A 15,890-nucleotide genomic window follows, 5' to 3' on the forward strand; every position below is an offset into this window, starting at 1 on the left:
TACAAAACAGTCCAATACCCGTACCACCCAAAAGCATTCACTGAGACATTTAAAATATTTTTTCTCCTCTATCATATTGAGGTCATCTGCATATAATGCTTTGTATCTTGCTTTTCTTGCTTAACCTTATATTCTTGCTTGACTGTTTCTCTGTCATTTCAAAACTCTCAGACAACTTTAGATCCCTGTGGGCAAACAGATCAGCAGTTTTCCCTAAGTTTCTGTTTTCATTAATACAGAAGTCTCCTGTACTGGCAAGATTTTGCTATAAGTTTCCAAGGTTCCAAATGGTCTTAAGGTCACAGATACAATTTTTTGTGTTTCCCAGAAGAATATAACCTACTATCATTTCAATAATGTTAACCTCTACTTTTATTTTAACAAGGATATTAAGATAAACCATTAAGCAAGGTTACAGATCCAAATAGCTAAGTACCAGCAAAATAGCTTCTTCCCAGTGAACTCAGCTGCTTAATTTGGTCTTGGGAGAACTTAATTTTCATATTTAATGTATAATGGCATTGAACATCCAAGACTCTTGTTTATTACAACACGTCCTAAAGGTTGAGAGAGAGCTAGGTTACTTTCCTTCTTTTTAGTTTCCTGGTATATTGGAAATGAAGAAAAATAACAAAAGGCCCAAAGAGAATTATACAAGCTGGTGATATGTTTTAAATGTTTTCATTTAGGAAATCAATATGCTTTACCCTCATAATATAGTGAGATACATGGCTTTTTGAGATGGTGTTGGATGTCTGGATTCGAAGTCCTTTCTGGATTCAAAGCTCAGGACAGATGGCCCTCTTGACCTAAGAAGACTTCATGCCAAGCAGTATGTTGCCATGTTTAAAAATCCAACTCACGTTTGCTAACTTACGCCTGTAGTCATCGTGAGTTGCGGTATCTGTCCAGTCGAAACTGATTTATTGAGCAAGTGTACTGAATGCCTGCCATATAAGAAACTGGAAGGGATGTCATTCCTGCCCTCAAGGAGCTGTCTCATGTGGACATGGAACTGTAAAGAAAAGCACTTAAAGTATGATAAGAAGTCCTTGGATAGACGTGTTCAAGTACCGCCATACCAGAGGAGGGGAGTCTGGATGCAGCATGTGTTAGCTGACTGAAAAATAATGCAGTGGCCAGGGTCGTGCCCTTTGAGGGCAGGGGGACTAGTGAACCCTGACTTCATGAGCCGTATACAGGAACAGGCAAAAGCGAGAGCTCATCAGCCAACGTTGGCTATTTTCTACGCCAGGCACCGAGCTGGGCGCTTTTCATGCAGTATCTCTTTTGAACCTCACGCCATCCTATGAGGCAAGTATTCTTATCACAAATGAGGAAATAGAGGCTCGCTCTTAGTTAGATGGAGATTAGCAAGCACTGGGGAGTTGTTAAGGATAGAATAGCACTAAGCTGAGACTCTCCTGGTATAATCTTGATATAGTTGAAGAATTGGAGAAAGTGAATAAGTTTCATACCACGTGATTCAGGGTTGTGTAATGCCATGTGCAGGCACCAGCTAACTATTCCCTGATATTAACAGGTGTACATGTACCACACTTTGGTAAATTGTATCTTAGGTAATTGTTCTGGAGGGTAAAGACAGTTGGAAGACATAGGAGCTGGGGTGGGGGCCCGTGGAAGGAGAACTGGAGGCATAGAGAAGTATTGTCTCCCACTTGATCACCATCCTTTTGGTAAACAATGTCAGGTGACTTAGACCTGGTAGGGAGGGAACTAGTGAATTTGTTTTATAAGAGACAACAACAGGGGTAGTGACGTAGTGCCTAGATTTTATTCAGGCTGTGGAGACCCTTTTCCCAAGCGAAATCTTCCTGAAGACTCCAATATAAAAAGAAGGTGAAAGTCAAGCTACTAGGTTGAAGCAGTTGGGGTTATTAGAACCCTGAGGGTTCCATGGAACGCGGTTTGAAAACCACTGGTGTAAGGACATGCATCTTGGTCTTGGGAGGCAGAACCAAGTTTGAGTCTTGGTGCTGGGATTAACTTGCTTCTTGGCTTTGCATGTTTATGCCACCGCTCTATGTCTTTCCTCATCTACAAAGTTGGATTGCAAGAGAGGCCCTCAGAGGCTCACTTTTGGTTTCAATATTCTCTATAGTTATAGGTTGAAGTGAATTAAATACTGGAATTGAAAGGGATATTTCATTGCCCAGCTACTTCGTTGCCTTAATAGTCCAAAAGAAATTCTGTAACTTGCTTTGGAAACTCAAGTGGGACTTATGCAAAGTATGTAACTTTTCCCCGTATTGTGTTAAAATGGTGGTTTACTTGCAGTAAGTATATAGCACGTAACTTCACATTCTCATAAGAGTCATAGCACATTGAAGTTCCTTTGACCTCAGAGATGCTATGTAACACCGACATCTCTTTGACCCTTGACCTCTGTGGATTTAAATCCCAAACACTGAGGATTATCTTTATGATTTTTGTGTCCTAGAGATACTTAAAGATACTAAACTATAGACATCCTTCAGGTAGTAGAAAGAGCAGCTTTCATGAATTGTGCCTCTGTTTACTGTTCTATTCCTAAGGCTGGTTGCTTAGGAATATTTCGCCGTGATAAAGTCCCTTAAAGGTGAAGGTAGGTGTGCATTTCCACATTTGTTCGGATTTCAGAAGCCTTGTTTTTCTCTCAAGGCAACCTCACTAAGTAAACATGCCAGTGGATTCTAAAATGTAATCCAGAAGAAAGCCAAACTCAGTAAAGAATTAGTCTTGCAAGAAAGCATAAACAAAGCCAAAGTGAATGAGTTTTCTAGTTATTTTTCCCGGATATTTATTTGGAAATGTATGTAAATGGATATATGACAGGTTCATTTAAATATAGTCCATGCTTTGCTTTTCCATATATGGATTGTTTTCATTTCAACACGAGATAGAAATGGAAGATATTGATGCCACACTGTAAACTGATTGCTGTCAACCACTCTATCCTGCAAATACTCACCCCAAATGTTTCTTTTTCTCATGACATTCTTCTTTATAACTAATTCTCACTTTACTTTTACCCAACCTGAATCTTCCAGTATCTTCCAGCTCTCACCAGATGCTTTCACTTGATTCTTTTCTCTCTAAAAGACAAGCAGTGTGATTATATTGAATACCTTTTCAGTAAGTTGGCAGCTCCCAAAGAGGGGCCGTGAAAGGATTATTATGAAGCCAGTATTATATAGCTTTATAGGAAGAAAAAAGGAAAAATTAAAAAAAACAAAAAGATGTGGCTACAGTCCCCCTTCCAGATATTTCTGGAACCTTGGACATGAATTTCTCTTCATTTGCATTTCATGACTAAACAGCGTGAAGTCAGCTTACTTTGACCTTGTAACTCTTACAGGTGCTTGGTTTGCTTGCAGGTTTTTCCATTCACTTTTTCTGATATTCTCCCTCTCTCACTCTGTCCCTCTCCCCCTCTCCCCCTCTCCCCGCCCCACCCACACTTCCTTTCTCTGTTCTGTGCTCTCTTAATCTCTAAACAGGTCAGGGCAGGAGAGCAGTTTCCATTGTGGCTGACGTCAATCCAGCCCTGCAGATTAGTTAGCGGAGGGCGTTGCGAGAGAGGTGCAGCTGTTGTACCTTCACCTGGAGACCAGATCTCACCTGAGATGCCTGGCGAGTGTCATCTTGAGCTCCCAGGCCTGGCACATGTTTACAGGCTGGAGGACTTGTTTCTTTGAGTTTTATACATTCTGGCTGAAAGAAAGTGCACCTGTTCAACCTCTGCTGAATCAGCACAGCAGGACTCCCCATCCTCAACCAAGACAGTTTGTTGCAGTGACAAATCTCATAGACACTGTAGTCAGAAAGAACCAGGTGTGAATCTTGGTGTTGTCACTTACTTACTGTGTTAATTTGAGCAAGTCATTTAACCTCCCTGAGCCTCAGTTTCCCCGTCTGTCCAACAAGGAAAATAAAAGTACCTGTCTCATAGAATTGTTGAAAAGGCATTGGTTCCCAAAGTGGGCCCCCTGACCAGCAGTGTGAATTAGCATCACCTTGATACCTATTAGAAATACAGATGTTCAGATCCTACCCCAGGACCTACTGAATCAGCAACTTTGAGAGTGGAGCCCAGGGATCTGTGTTTTAACAAGCCCTCCAGGGAATTCGATGCACACTTTGAGAACCACTGCCTTGAGGAGTCAAGGAGAGAATCGTCGGCACATCAGAAACTTATACCTCTGAAGCGCAGAAGCTTCTTGAAGATCAGTGATTTTTTAATATATTTCATCCATGTGTCCCCAGCACCTAGAACCAGGCCTAACACATAGTAGGTACTCAACAAACATTTGTGAAATGAATGAATGGATGTTAACTGTTATCATCACTCAATTATCATTTCTATTACTAATTATTACATGCTATCTTCCTACTTTTTAAGTCATGGAATCAGATCAGAAAAAAGGGGAAGGTGGTATAATTTAGTCCAGATCTCTTCAGAAAGATAAGGGTATACAATTCCCATTTTGTGGTTATTTTATTTATATTTTCCTCTGATTATGGCTCAGTGTCTAGTCCGCAGGTATAAGGCAGAGCTGTGATTCCAACCCTTGTCACCCGCTTCTCAGGGTAATGTTTTTCTGCTGCAAGGTGCTATCCTTATGGGGAAGAGAATACATTCTTAGTTCTGCAGAATTTTTCATTGCCGATATTCCACAGCTGCTGTGTGTAGCCTACATATTACATTAGCTTTTTCTCTTTCCTCTTCTGGAATCCTGTCTCCCTTCATTGTTTTTGCTGCTTCTAGTGTTTCAGGCATCCCAGACTGTGACAAACTGACCACCAATGGTAGATGCACATGGTGATTTGGGGCTGGGGTGTGGCATGTGGGCAAAACATTTTGCATTTTAATAGTTACATGTTTAATTTTATTTGTATTAAATACACACACTAGCATATCAAAATTATGGCCTCCCAGATATTATGATGTAGGACAAGGCCAAAATGAGAAGTGTTATTAGGTTTGCATTAACTTGAAGACAAATTTTAAAGAAATAACCATTGCTGGGCCTCCCTGGTGGCGCAGTGGTTGAGAGTCCGCCTGCCGATGCAGGGGATACGGGTTCGTGCCCCGGTCTGGGAGGATCCCATATGCCGCGGAGCGGCTGGGCCCATGGGCCATGGCCGCTGGGCCTGCGCGTCCGGAGCCTGTGCTCCGCAGCGGGAGAGGCCGCGGCAGTGAGAGGCCCGCATACCGCAAAAAGAAAAAAAAAAAAAAAAAAAAAGAAATAACCATTGCTGATTTTATTCTATTTTACTTTTTTGTGGAACACTTTCATCTTTGCAGTTTATTCAGTGATCACCTCCATGTCCCTCTTGGGGTGAAGCAGACTTTTTTTTTTTTAATATTTCTTATTTTATTTATTTATTTTGGCTGCGCCAGGTCTTAGTTGCAGCACGTGGGGTCTTTAGTTGCGGCATGCGGACTCTTAGTTGTGGCATGCATGTGGGATCCAGTTCCCTAACCAGGGTTCAAACCCGGGCCCCCTGCATTGGGAGCGCGGAGTCTTAGCCACTGGACCACCAGGGAAGTCCCCAGTTGCTGATTTTAAAGAAACAGCAGTGGGCTTCCCTGGTGGTGCAGTGGTTGAGAGTCCGCCTGCCAATGCAGGGGACACAGGTTCGTGCCCTGGTCCAGGAAGATCCCACATGCCGCGGAGCGGCTAGGCCCCTGAGCCATGGCCGCTGAGCCTGCGCGTCCGGAGCCTGTGCTCCGCAATGGGAGAGGCCACAACGGTGAGAGGCCCGCGTACCGCAAAAAGAAAAAAATAAAAAATAAAAATAAATAAAAAATAAAGAAACAGCAGTGACTGTGGCAAAGGTCAGCAAGGCGGTATACAGGTGACAAGTTTGGGAAACTAACCAAGGGCCCGAGAGCATCATCTTTGGGGTTAAACATAGCTGGTTTTGAGCTCAGGATCTGCCAATGACAAGCTCCATAACCTTGGCCAAACCATTAAACATCCTTAAGCAACTGTTTTCTCATCCATAAAAAGGGAATATTTCCTCCCTCACAGGGTGGTGGGGAGGATTAAGTGAGAAGCGTATGCAAAATGCTTAGCAGAGTGCTGGCACTTAGTAAAGGCCCAACATACGGAAGCCTAATATCTATAGGAGACGAAGGGGGTTATAATGCCATGGGAATCTGTTTTCTAGTTTCTTAAAGATGGTCTGAATTAAACAAAGTGTTGATGTAGAAAATGTTAATATGAATGGTATGATTGTCCTCTATTTTTCAGCTCAGAGAGGTTAAGGAACTTGCCCAAGGTCACACAGCTCATAGGCAGTAGAGTCAGGATTTGAATCCAAGCAGTCTGGCTCCAGAGACTATTGTTGACCTCTCTGCATCGTTTGGTATATGTTTGAGATGAATCCATAAATAAAACTTTTGGAACCTTCAGAGAAATTTTTCCATCAGGTTGGTTTAGCAGAGACTCCTTAAAATAGGAGTCTATTGACATTTGTACTGAAGATTTCATTTTCCTTTCCTGGCAGTTCACCTTTAGCAAGTGTAAACAAACTTTGTTGTATCCAGAATTTTCAAATTTTCAAACCAAGTTCAAAATTACGTTCATTATGTTTGGCCATTCAGGGTATATAAAAATGAAAGGCTTTGACTGCTCACTGCTGGCCGGGGAAAGGTAGTTTTGACAGTAGTGAGCAGAGCCGCATTGGGGCATGAGGGGCAGGAAGAATGGGTGCCCCTCTATGTCCTTCTCAAAAGATCTGCCCATATTCTGAGCCGAGTGGGAAAGTTAGTAAAAGCGTTACAGGAAGGGGGACCCCTTCCAGGTCCCGAGAGTGGGCTCTTTCTAACACTCGGAAATGAATTATCCGAGGAGACACACGTGCTGACAAAGCAGGAGACTTTATTGGGAAGAGGCACCCGGGTGGAGAGCAGGAGGGTCAGGGACCCCAGGAGAACTGCTCTGCCATGTGGCTTGCAGTCTCGGGTTTTATGGTAATGCAGTTAGTTTCCGGGTTGTCTCTGGCTAATCATTCTGACTCAGGGTCCTTCCTGGTGGCACGCGCATCACTCAGCCAAGATGGATTCCATAGAGAAAGATTCTGGGAGGTTGGCAGGACATATGGGCTGGCGTCTCCTCTCTCCTTTTGACCTTTCCCAGATTCTTCTGGTTGGTGGTAGCTTATTGGTTCCGCGTTCCTTACCAGGGCCTCCTGTTGTAAGATAACTCATACCAGTGGTTACTATTGGGCCTGGCCGGGCCGGGCGGTTTCGGTCAGTGTTTCCCCAATAAAAGCTCTACAATAAAAGAACATGACTACATCGGGACTTCCCTGATGGTCCAATGGTTAGGACTCCACACTTCCACTGCAGGGGGGCCGGGTTCGGTCGATCCCTGGTCGGGGAACTAAGATCCCATAAGCCTGGAGCTGCGGCCAAAACAAAACAAAACAAAACATGACTACATGTAAAGCCTTCATTGTCCAATGTCTGAATGTCATTTTCGACCCTCATAAACCTGCCTAGTAGGGGACATTGATGACCTCACAGGTCTAAGGCTTACTGGAAATGACAACTCCTATTGCACAGTAACTCTGGGTCTTAAAATGAGCCATCAGCCATGGCATGTCTTAAAAATATTCGAATATTTTGTTCATCATGAATCATTCTTTCCATTTTTTTAAAGTATTGCCTTAAAATATTAGGTATTTTATTTATGTTTTTGTATATATTTATTATTGTATGTTTATTTTATGTTTTATTTACATTCTATTATTTACTTATGATTTCCAGGGTGTTTTGGCACCCCTTTAACTTTTTTTTTGAGTGGCAAACGATTTTTTAAAAATTTATTTTATTGAAGTATAGTTGATTTACAAAGTTGTGTTAATTTCTGCTGTACAGTAAAGTGATTTTGGTATACATATGTATACATTCTTTTTCGTATTCTTTTCCACTATGGTTTAATACAGCATACCGAATATCGTTCCCTGTGCTATACAGTAGGACCTTATTGTTTATCCATGCTATTATATTATATAATAGTTTGCATCTGTTAACCCCAAACTCCCAACCCATCCTTCTACCATCCCCTGTCCCCCTTGGCAACCACAAGACCGTCCTCCATGTCTGTGGCACCCCTTAAATTTGTATCCAAGGCAAATGCCTCACCTGCCTCACCCTAGCCCTGGTCCCTCAACTTCAGTGACCCCATTGCACACTGTTTCATTCTTGAACACCTGTCGCAGTGGTATTCTCTTCACTGATGTTAAGCTGCCTTTTTTGGGAAGAGTCCGTGATGCTTCTGAATTTATTTTGCCAACAGGTTCTCTCCTGGGAAAGATGAAACCATCTTTTGGTCTTAATGATTTGATGTCTTGCCATGCTGTTCTAAGCATTTTGAAGAGAAAGGATGCCTTTGCCAATATCACAATTAGCTGGGAGGCATGTGAATTTATTGTATCCGATCAAAGCATCTATTCAGCCAGAGCTTGTCCACCTTACGCGCTGGCCCGTCACATTTGCTTGTCACAGTGGATAGTATGGTTGAATGCCAGTTTATTCAATACCTTATCAATGTTGGATGCATTCTTAAATACAGGTTTTGGCTATGATGCTGATGTTCTTATAATAGGAAGAACAAAAAAAGCAGTGGGGGGCTTCCCTGGTCGCGCAGTGGTTGAGAGTCTGCCTGCCGATGCAGGGGATGTGGGTTTGTGCCCCGGTCCGGGAAGATCCCACATGCCGCGGAGCGGCTGGGCCCGTGAGCCATGGCCACTGATCCTGCGCGTCCGGAGCCTGTGCTCCGCAACGGGAGAGGCCATGGCAGTGAGAGGCCCGCGTACCGCAAAAAAAAAAAAAAAAAAAAAAAAAAGCAGTGGGTTACAAGTTATAAGTTGGGTTTGCATGTCTGTCACATCTCAATAGCCCAATTAATAATAACCAACTTGTCATATCTACTGTGAAGATGAAACATATGAAGTCCCTATCAGGGTGCCTGGCACACACTAGATTTTCAATAAATCATGGTCATTATTATTTTGAATTTTATGTCTATCTCCCTGTTTTTCTTTCCTTTCCCTTGATGCATCCGTGAAATGTTCTTTGATTACACACTGTGTGCTAAAGACTGACCACAACACCGTTGGCTGCTGTCAAAATCTCTTTCGTATAGGATCCGTTCCTGCTATGTCTTTCCAGTATTATGTTTCTTACTAGCTGTGTTCTAAAAAAATATACACCTGAATTTATGTACTGAGTTGGAGTTAATAAGCCTCTGTATTGGATATTGGGTGAGAGTCCCATAAACCTCTGAGTAGGGAGTGGAGGACCTCTATGTTAGTTTTATATTGCTGCATACAAGTTACCACAATTTTAGTGGCTTGAAACATACACATCTGTTATCTCACAGTTTCCATGGGCCGTACGTCCAGAAGTGGCTTAGCTGGGTTCTGTGCTCAGAGTCTCGCAGAGCTGCAGTCAGGGTGTTGGCTGGGCTGCATTCTCATCTGAAGCCTTGACTGGAGAATAATCTGCTTCTAAATTCATTCATGTTGCTGGCAGAGTTTATTTCCTGGCAGCTTTATGACTGAGGACCCCAGCTTCTTGCTGACTGTTGCCTGGAGTCCACCCCCGTGTCCTAGAAGTTGCCCATGGTTCCCTGACCATATGGCCATCTCTGTAGGCAGTTCACAGCATAGCTGTTTGTTTCTTCAAGTACAGCAGGGAAGTCTTGTTCCCCACTCCGCTAAGATGGGAGTTTCATATAATGAGTCCTAATTACTGGAATGACATCCCATCACCTTTGCCATATTCTGTTGGTTAGAAGCAAGTCACATATTCTCCCCACACTCAAGAGCAAGGGTTGTACAAGGACATAACAGATCATGGGGCCGTCTTAGAATTCTTCCTACCACAGCCTCCTTGGAGAAACTCTTAGATGTTAGAGCATGGGCTTTGTGAAAACTGTTTTAACTTCTCATAAGACCTCATCTACAGTTTACTTTATGGTTGCGTCCCAAAATGGGGGGAAGTTGCTGGAAGTGTGGTCTGGGAATAAGTAGAGATTTTTATGTTTTTATCACATACTAAGTATCCATGATATACCAGTCAAATCTATATAGCTATTGAGAAAATCTGTGCTTATGTTGGGATCCATAGTATTCAAGGTTTTATGAAAGGGGGGGGGCTTTCAACAACAGTTTACACAGCAGGAAGAGCCCAAGGTCATCTGATCCTGCTTCCTGCCTCCAAGCAGGAATTTAGTCAGTCCTTACCCCTCCCAAACAAAAACAACCCAGGAGACAAAACAGCCCCACCAACACCTCCTACTGTTTTCTTACAAGAGAGTGGAAGAAGAAAACCTTCACTGACCTCTTCTCCAGCTGGAGGACTTTTGAAGTATGATTGCATCTGGCCCTGTACTAAGAAGACAGTTGTTGAGAGGGGGGAGATTGACCATCACTGTCTGTGTTCACTATCCCATCACCCTTTTGAAGTGCATTTGAGTGTCTTAACCCTCAACATGGGCAACCAGTTTGCAGGAGGTCGATGTGCAAAAGACAGGAGCCCGGAGGAAGCCACCTGAGAGAGGTGCTAAGTCGCTGAGCCGAGGGTAATATGTGACTGTGTGCATAGACGCGCGCAAATGTGCGTGTACGCACACACACACTCTCACGTTGTGCACAATAAATTGCCAACACTTTTGTGTGGGTGGACATATTCTCAAGCCAAGTGAAACTTCTGCGGGGGTGTTTTCATAGAAGACTTCAAAATAAGACAATATTCCCAACAATCCGGGGACTTGAGCCCATTATATTTGTGGGGTATCTGCTTGGTGGTTTCTGCTGCGTTAATGATCTGGCATCACCAGGTTTCTTTGCCCTGCAAAAAGCTAGCACCCAAGTCACCTAGCTCACATTAAAAAAAAAAAGGAAAATTACCAACCCAGTGCTTATTTTTGTGCCAAAGGGGATTTCCACAGGGGGAGAATATTCCTCCCTTCTGAAGGCCATTGTTACCTCAAAGGCATGTCTGTTGAGCCAGGTAATGGGGACAAGCATGAAGTCAGAAGCCCCTTGCATGGGAATCACAGGAGACACCAGCTAAGCTTTGATTGTATTTTTGGACACTGCAAAGCTGATGTGCTTTCCTAGTCAACCTTTCATGCCTCCTGATAATGGAGGCTATTGGGCGGACTGGAGTGCTTGCTTTTTCTCTTAAAAGAAGCGGAGATCTCAGACTTGCTGGGTCAGGGAAAGCAACCTTCTCACCTTTCTGCACAGCGTGCTGAGTGCCAAAGCTATTCTTAGTTTGAGTGTATTTCCTTGGCACTTGTGCCTTTGTATTTTTTTCCCCTCCAGATCATTTCTGCTGTACATAATGTGGCTTGAAACTGGCATCTGCCGCAGCTTGGGAGATGGATTCTAATGAGGCAATAATGCCTGGTAACGAAAGGGTGGATGCTTCCTGCCCTCCCCCTCCCCAAGCTGAAGAACAGTCCCTGCTGACTTGGGCAACGAGGAACAGGGTGAAGGGGAAGAAACTGTTTCTCTCTAACACCTCCTGGTAGGCAGAGGAAGTGGCACAGCCCTGCCCTGTCAAGCTCTCCTAGTCTGATCACTATCGGAGCCTTGACCTTGCTGAGACGGGCCACTACCAGCACATCCATTTTATAAAGATGGAGACTTAGCTGCATGTTAGAATCATGCAGGGACCTTTTTTTTCTAAAATTGAGATATAATTCACATAATATAAAATCCCCCCTTTTCAAGTGTACAGTTACTTTTAGCATATTTACAAGGTTTCAAGCGTACAGTTCAGTTGCTTTTAGCATATTTACATCACCACTGTCCAATTCCAGAGCATTTTCATCACCCCAGAAAAAACCCCATGCCCAGTTATGCCCCATCCCCTCCTCTCCCCAGCCCCTAGCAACCACTAATCTACTTTCTGTCTCTATAGATATGCCTATTCTGGACATTTCATACAAATGGAATCATACAGTATGTGGCCTTTTGTGTCTGGCTTCTTTCACTCAGCGTCATATTTTCAGGGTTCATCCATGTTGTAGCCTGTGTCAGTATCTCATTCTTTTTTATGGCCAAATAATATTCCACCGTATGGCTAAACCACATTTTGTTTATCCATTCCTTAGCTGATGGACATTGTTTCTGCATTTGGGCTGTTGTGAAGAGTGCTTCTGTGTACCTTCATGTGTGATTTTTGTATGAGCATATGTTTTCAATTTTCTTGGTCTGTACCTACTAGCAGAATTTCTGGGTCATGTGGTAACTCTGTGTTTAGCTTTTGAGGAACGCACAAACTGTGTTCCACAGTGCTGCACCACTGGATGTTCCCACCAGCAGTGTATGAGAGTTCCAGTTTCACCACATCATCACCGACACTTGTCTGTCTTTTTGATGATAGACATCCTAGTGGGTGTGAAGTGGTCAGGAGACCTTTTAAAAAATACCAAATGCCTTTACCACCCCCACTTCTCTCCATTCCAATGAATTGGTCTGGGGATTGGGCATAAGCATTGGTTTTATTATTACTGTATTTTTTAATTCCCCCAGCTGAGTCTCTTGTACAGCCAGGTTTGAAAACCATGGGGCTGGGAGCACTTTTTAGCACATTAGTAGATTTTTAGCAGGCCTCTACCCAGGGTTGGGAGTAGGTGAGGTAAGCAAGGCATTCCCCTTGGGCACAAAGTTTAAGGGCCAGGGGTAAAAAAAAAAAAGTCAGTAATCAAGATATTTAATATTTTAATGCAGTATTTAAAAATCAAAATTAATGCAACAAATTCTTGATAAACAAAATATCACATTTTATATAAAAACAGCCTCTGACCCCTCATTGGAGTGACTTACCTCACTCCCCTCACCCTAATCCTGGCACTATTAGATCCTGTCTTTATTTAAAATCGTGAGCTTTTGTTCTTTGTAGATTTTTTTTGGTATTACTTTTGATTTTTAAAGAATATTGCATTGAAACAGAATCCATCTTGAGTGTTTGGTGCCTCCTTGAATTTTGCACCTAAGGTGAATGCCTTACTCTCCTCCACTTTCTCCCAGCCCTGCCTTTACCTGCCTCCAGATACGGTGAAAATTAAGCACCTACTATGTTCCGGTTACTTTTAGATGCTCTGCGTGATCTCATTTTATCACACCTAATTCTCGCGGCAAGCCATTTAAAGTAGGTGATAGAATCCTCAGTTTATGGATGAAGATACAAGGTTCAGAGAGATAGTGACCGTGACCCAAATCACACAGATAGCGTGGGTGACAAGGCTGGATTTGGACCCAGATCTTTGTGCCTGAGATGATGCTTTTTGCACAGCTCTGTGCTGGGGTTTCTGACATGTTCAAATTCATAAGCCGAAACCAACCCTGCAAAGTACAAAGGATGGAAAGTATGGGTCCCCATGGACAGATGAGAAAACTGAGCCTTAGTCACTACGAATTCATTGGAGATTTGGTCACTTTTTCTGGAAAGTTTTTTTTAGTTTACATAGACTCTCATTCCATTTTCCCTTTAAATTTCATTGGCAATTTATTTATTTGGCCCAGCAAATAATTATTGAATCCAGCTATGTGTGCTCTGTCATGTTGGTTGTGGAGTAGGGGACAAGACAGTTAAAGTTCTGCACCTGGAGTAGAGATCTGGTAGTGTTCGTAAAAATTCACTTTATAAGCAGCTTCTCATGAAATTGATTTGTTGTTTGTTTGTATGTAGGGCAGGGGTTCCCTCTTTTCTGTAAAGAGCCAGAGGGTAAATATTTTAAGCTTTCCAGGTCCTGCAGTCTCTGTTGCAACTACTCAACTCTGCAGTTGTAGCCCAAAAGCAGTAAACGAATGGGTTTGTCTGTGTTTCAATAAAACTTTATTTACAAAAACAAGCTGAGGGCTGGATTTGGCCTGTGGGCAATAGTTTGCTGACCCCAGGCGTAAAGGAAGGTGTATCTTTCACCAGAAGGCAGTATGGGAAAAAAAATGCTTGGAAATGTCTGAAATTGGCCTGTTGAAGATAGAATCTTGAAAGGCTGGAAACGAAATGAATTCTAAAAGGCAGAACTAGAAGAGGTGGAAATATTGTGTTGTGAGAGTCCTCAGCCTTGGAGGCATGAGGGGGAATGAGAAAGAAAAAAAAAAAAGATTTGCCAATTTTTGGGGGGGGCAGGAGGAGTTAGCTTTTAATTTAATCTTGAATTTTAAATGGGGGAAATGAGAATGTAAGTTAGAACAGATGTTTAAAAGGACATATAAACTGCTTTTTTTTTCACTTGACTCTCAACTGTCTTTTAAAAAATGATTAAAAAATTTTATTGTGGTAAGAATGTTTAACATGAGAAACGCCCTCTTAATAGAGTTTTAATTGTGTAGTTCAGTACTGTTAGATTTCCTTGGTCATGATGTTGTATGTCAGATCTCTAGAACTTTCTCATCTTGTGTAACTGGAATTTTATATTTATTGGTTAGCAATTCCCCGTTTCTCCCCCCAACCAATCTTGAAATAAATCACTTTAGATGTAATAAGACATTTCTAATAAAAAAGGTGAGCTCTAGTGATTGGAACTAGAGGCCTAAGAATCGAGAACCTCACTTAATTGGGTTGGCCAAAAAAATTCATTCGGGTTTTGCTGCAAGATGTTATAGAAAACCCGAACGAACTTTTTGGCCAACCCTATACTTTTTTCCCTCCCCATGCACACTTCTCCTGTGACCTTTGAATGATTTAAAGGGGTGACAGTGCTTAACCACATAGTAAAGTGACCCAGTGGGTAATTCCTCATCAGCAAGGGAATCCAGTAGCCCTTGGAGGGGGAAGATGGGCTGTTTCATAATTGCACTTTGAGACTTCTTTTTCCCATCTGCTGGAACCCAAGTCTCCTGGCTCCCAGTCCAACGCTATTTCCATTACACCATTCAAGTGTGATGCAAGATTTGGCAGAAAAATGTCCCATGGTGGATCCCAGCGGGAAGAAAAAAAGAAAAAAACCCTATGGTTTATGGATATATAAACAACTTTAAATGCCATAAAATGGATCTGAATGAAGCATAGGAGAGGGGTCCCCACATAAAGTAAATAGGGCATGAAATCATGGGTAAAGTATGTCTTCTATAAAGTTTCTACAACCTGCAAAGGCTTTAACACAGAGAAGACCTTTAAATAGTGATCTTATTTAAAAATACTAGGTTTATAAGCAGCGTTTCCAGGAGAACACAATTATGGAATTCTGAGCTTGGTCCCCTTAGTCTGAAACTTACAAGCTCCATTGATAGAGGATGATTGTGGTTGGAGAAAACATATGCAACAGGTTCCGTCCTGGGCTCCTAGGATACTTGGCTGAGCACTAAAGCCTTTGGGTACCCATGGAGGCTGGAGATTGTATGCATCTGGGTTTGAATACTGATCCTGTCACTTAATAGCTTGAGTGCCTTTGGGCAACGCTTGTCCCCTTTAGAGCCTCTGTTCTCACATCTATAAGATAGGAAGAACAGTGTTGATGCCTCAAGACTGTTGTGAGGATGACCCACGACAGGGCTTCTCGCACTGTAGTCCCTGGACCAGCAGCATCAGCATCAGCTGGTTGGATGCGAAGTTGGTCATCTCCCCAGACCTACTGAATCACAACTCTGAGGGTGGAGTCCAGCAATCTACGTTTTGACAAGCTCTCCAGGGGATTCCGATGCAGCTCAAGTTTGAGAACCATTGGCGCAGGAGAGGGTTTCTCAGCCTCAGCACTGCTGATATTGAGGACTGGATAATTCTTTGTAGGGGTGGGGGTGATGGGAGGGAAGGGGGGACTGTCCTGTGCACTGTAGGATGTTGGGCAGCCCTGGCCTCTACCCACCCGATGCCAGTAGCAAACCCTCCCCTGTAAGTTGTGACAATCAAAAAT

General features: G+C 42.9%; 1 protein-coding gene across 1 annotated transcript in view; it reads left to right on the plus strand.

The window, feature by feature from the left end:
- Positions 1-15,890, plus strand: part of KSR2 (kinase suppressor of ras 2) — a gene marked incomplete at its 5' end in the record, with an annotated part of 403,988 nt that overhangs the window by 36,217 nt on the left and 351,881 nt on the right. The window lies entirely within an intron of this gene.

This window comes from Mesoplodon mirus (genome assembly GCF_964341445.2).
Source record: "Mesoplodon mirus genome assembly, chromosome: 13".
Lineage (NCBI taxonomy): Eukaryota > Metazoa > Chordata > Mammalia > Artiodactyla > Ziphiidae > Mesoplodon > Mesoplodon mirus.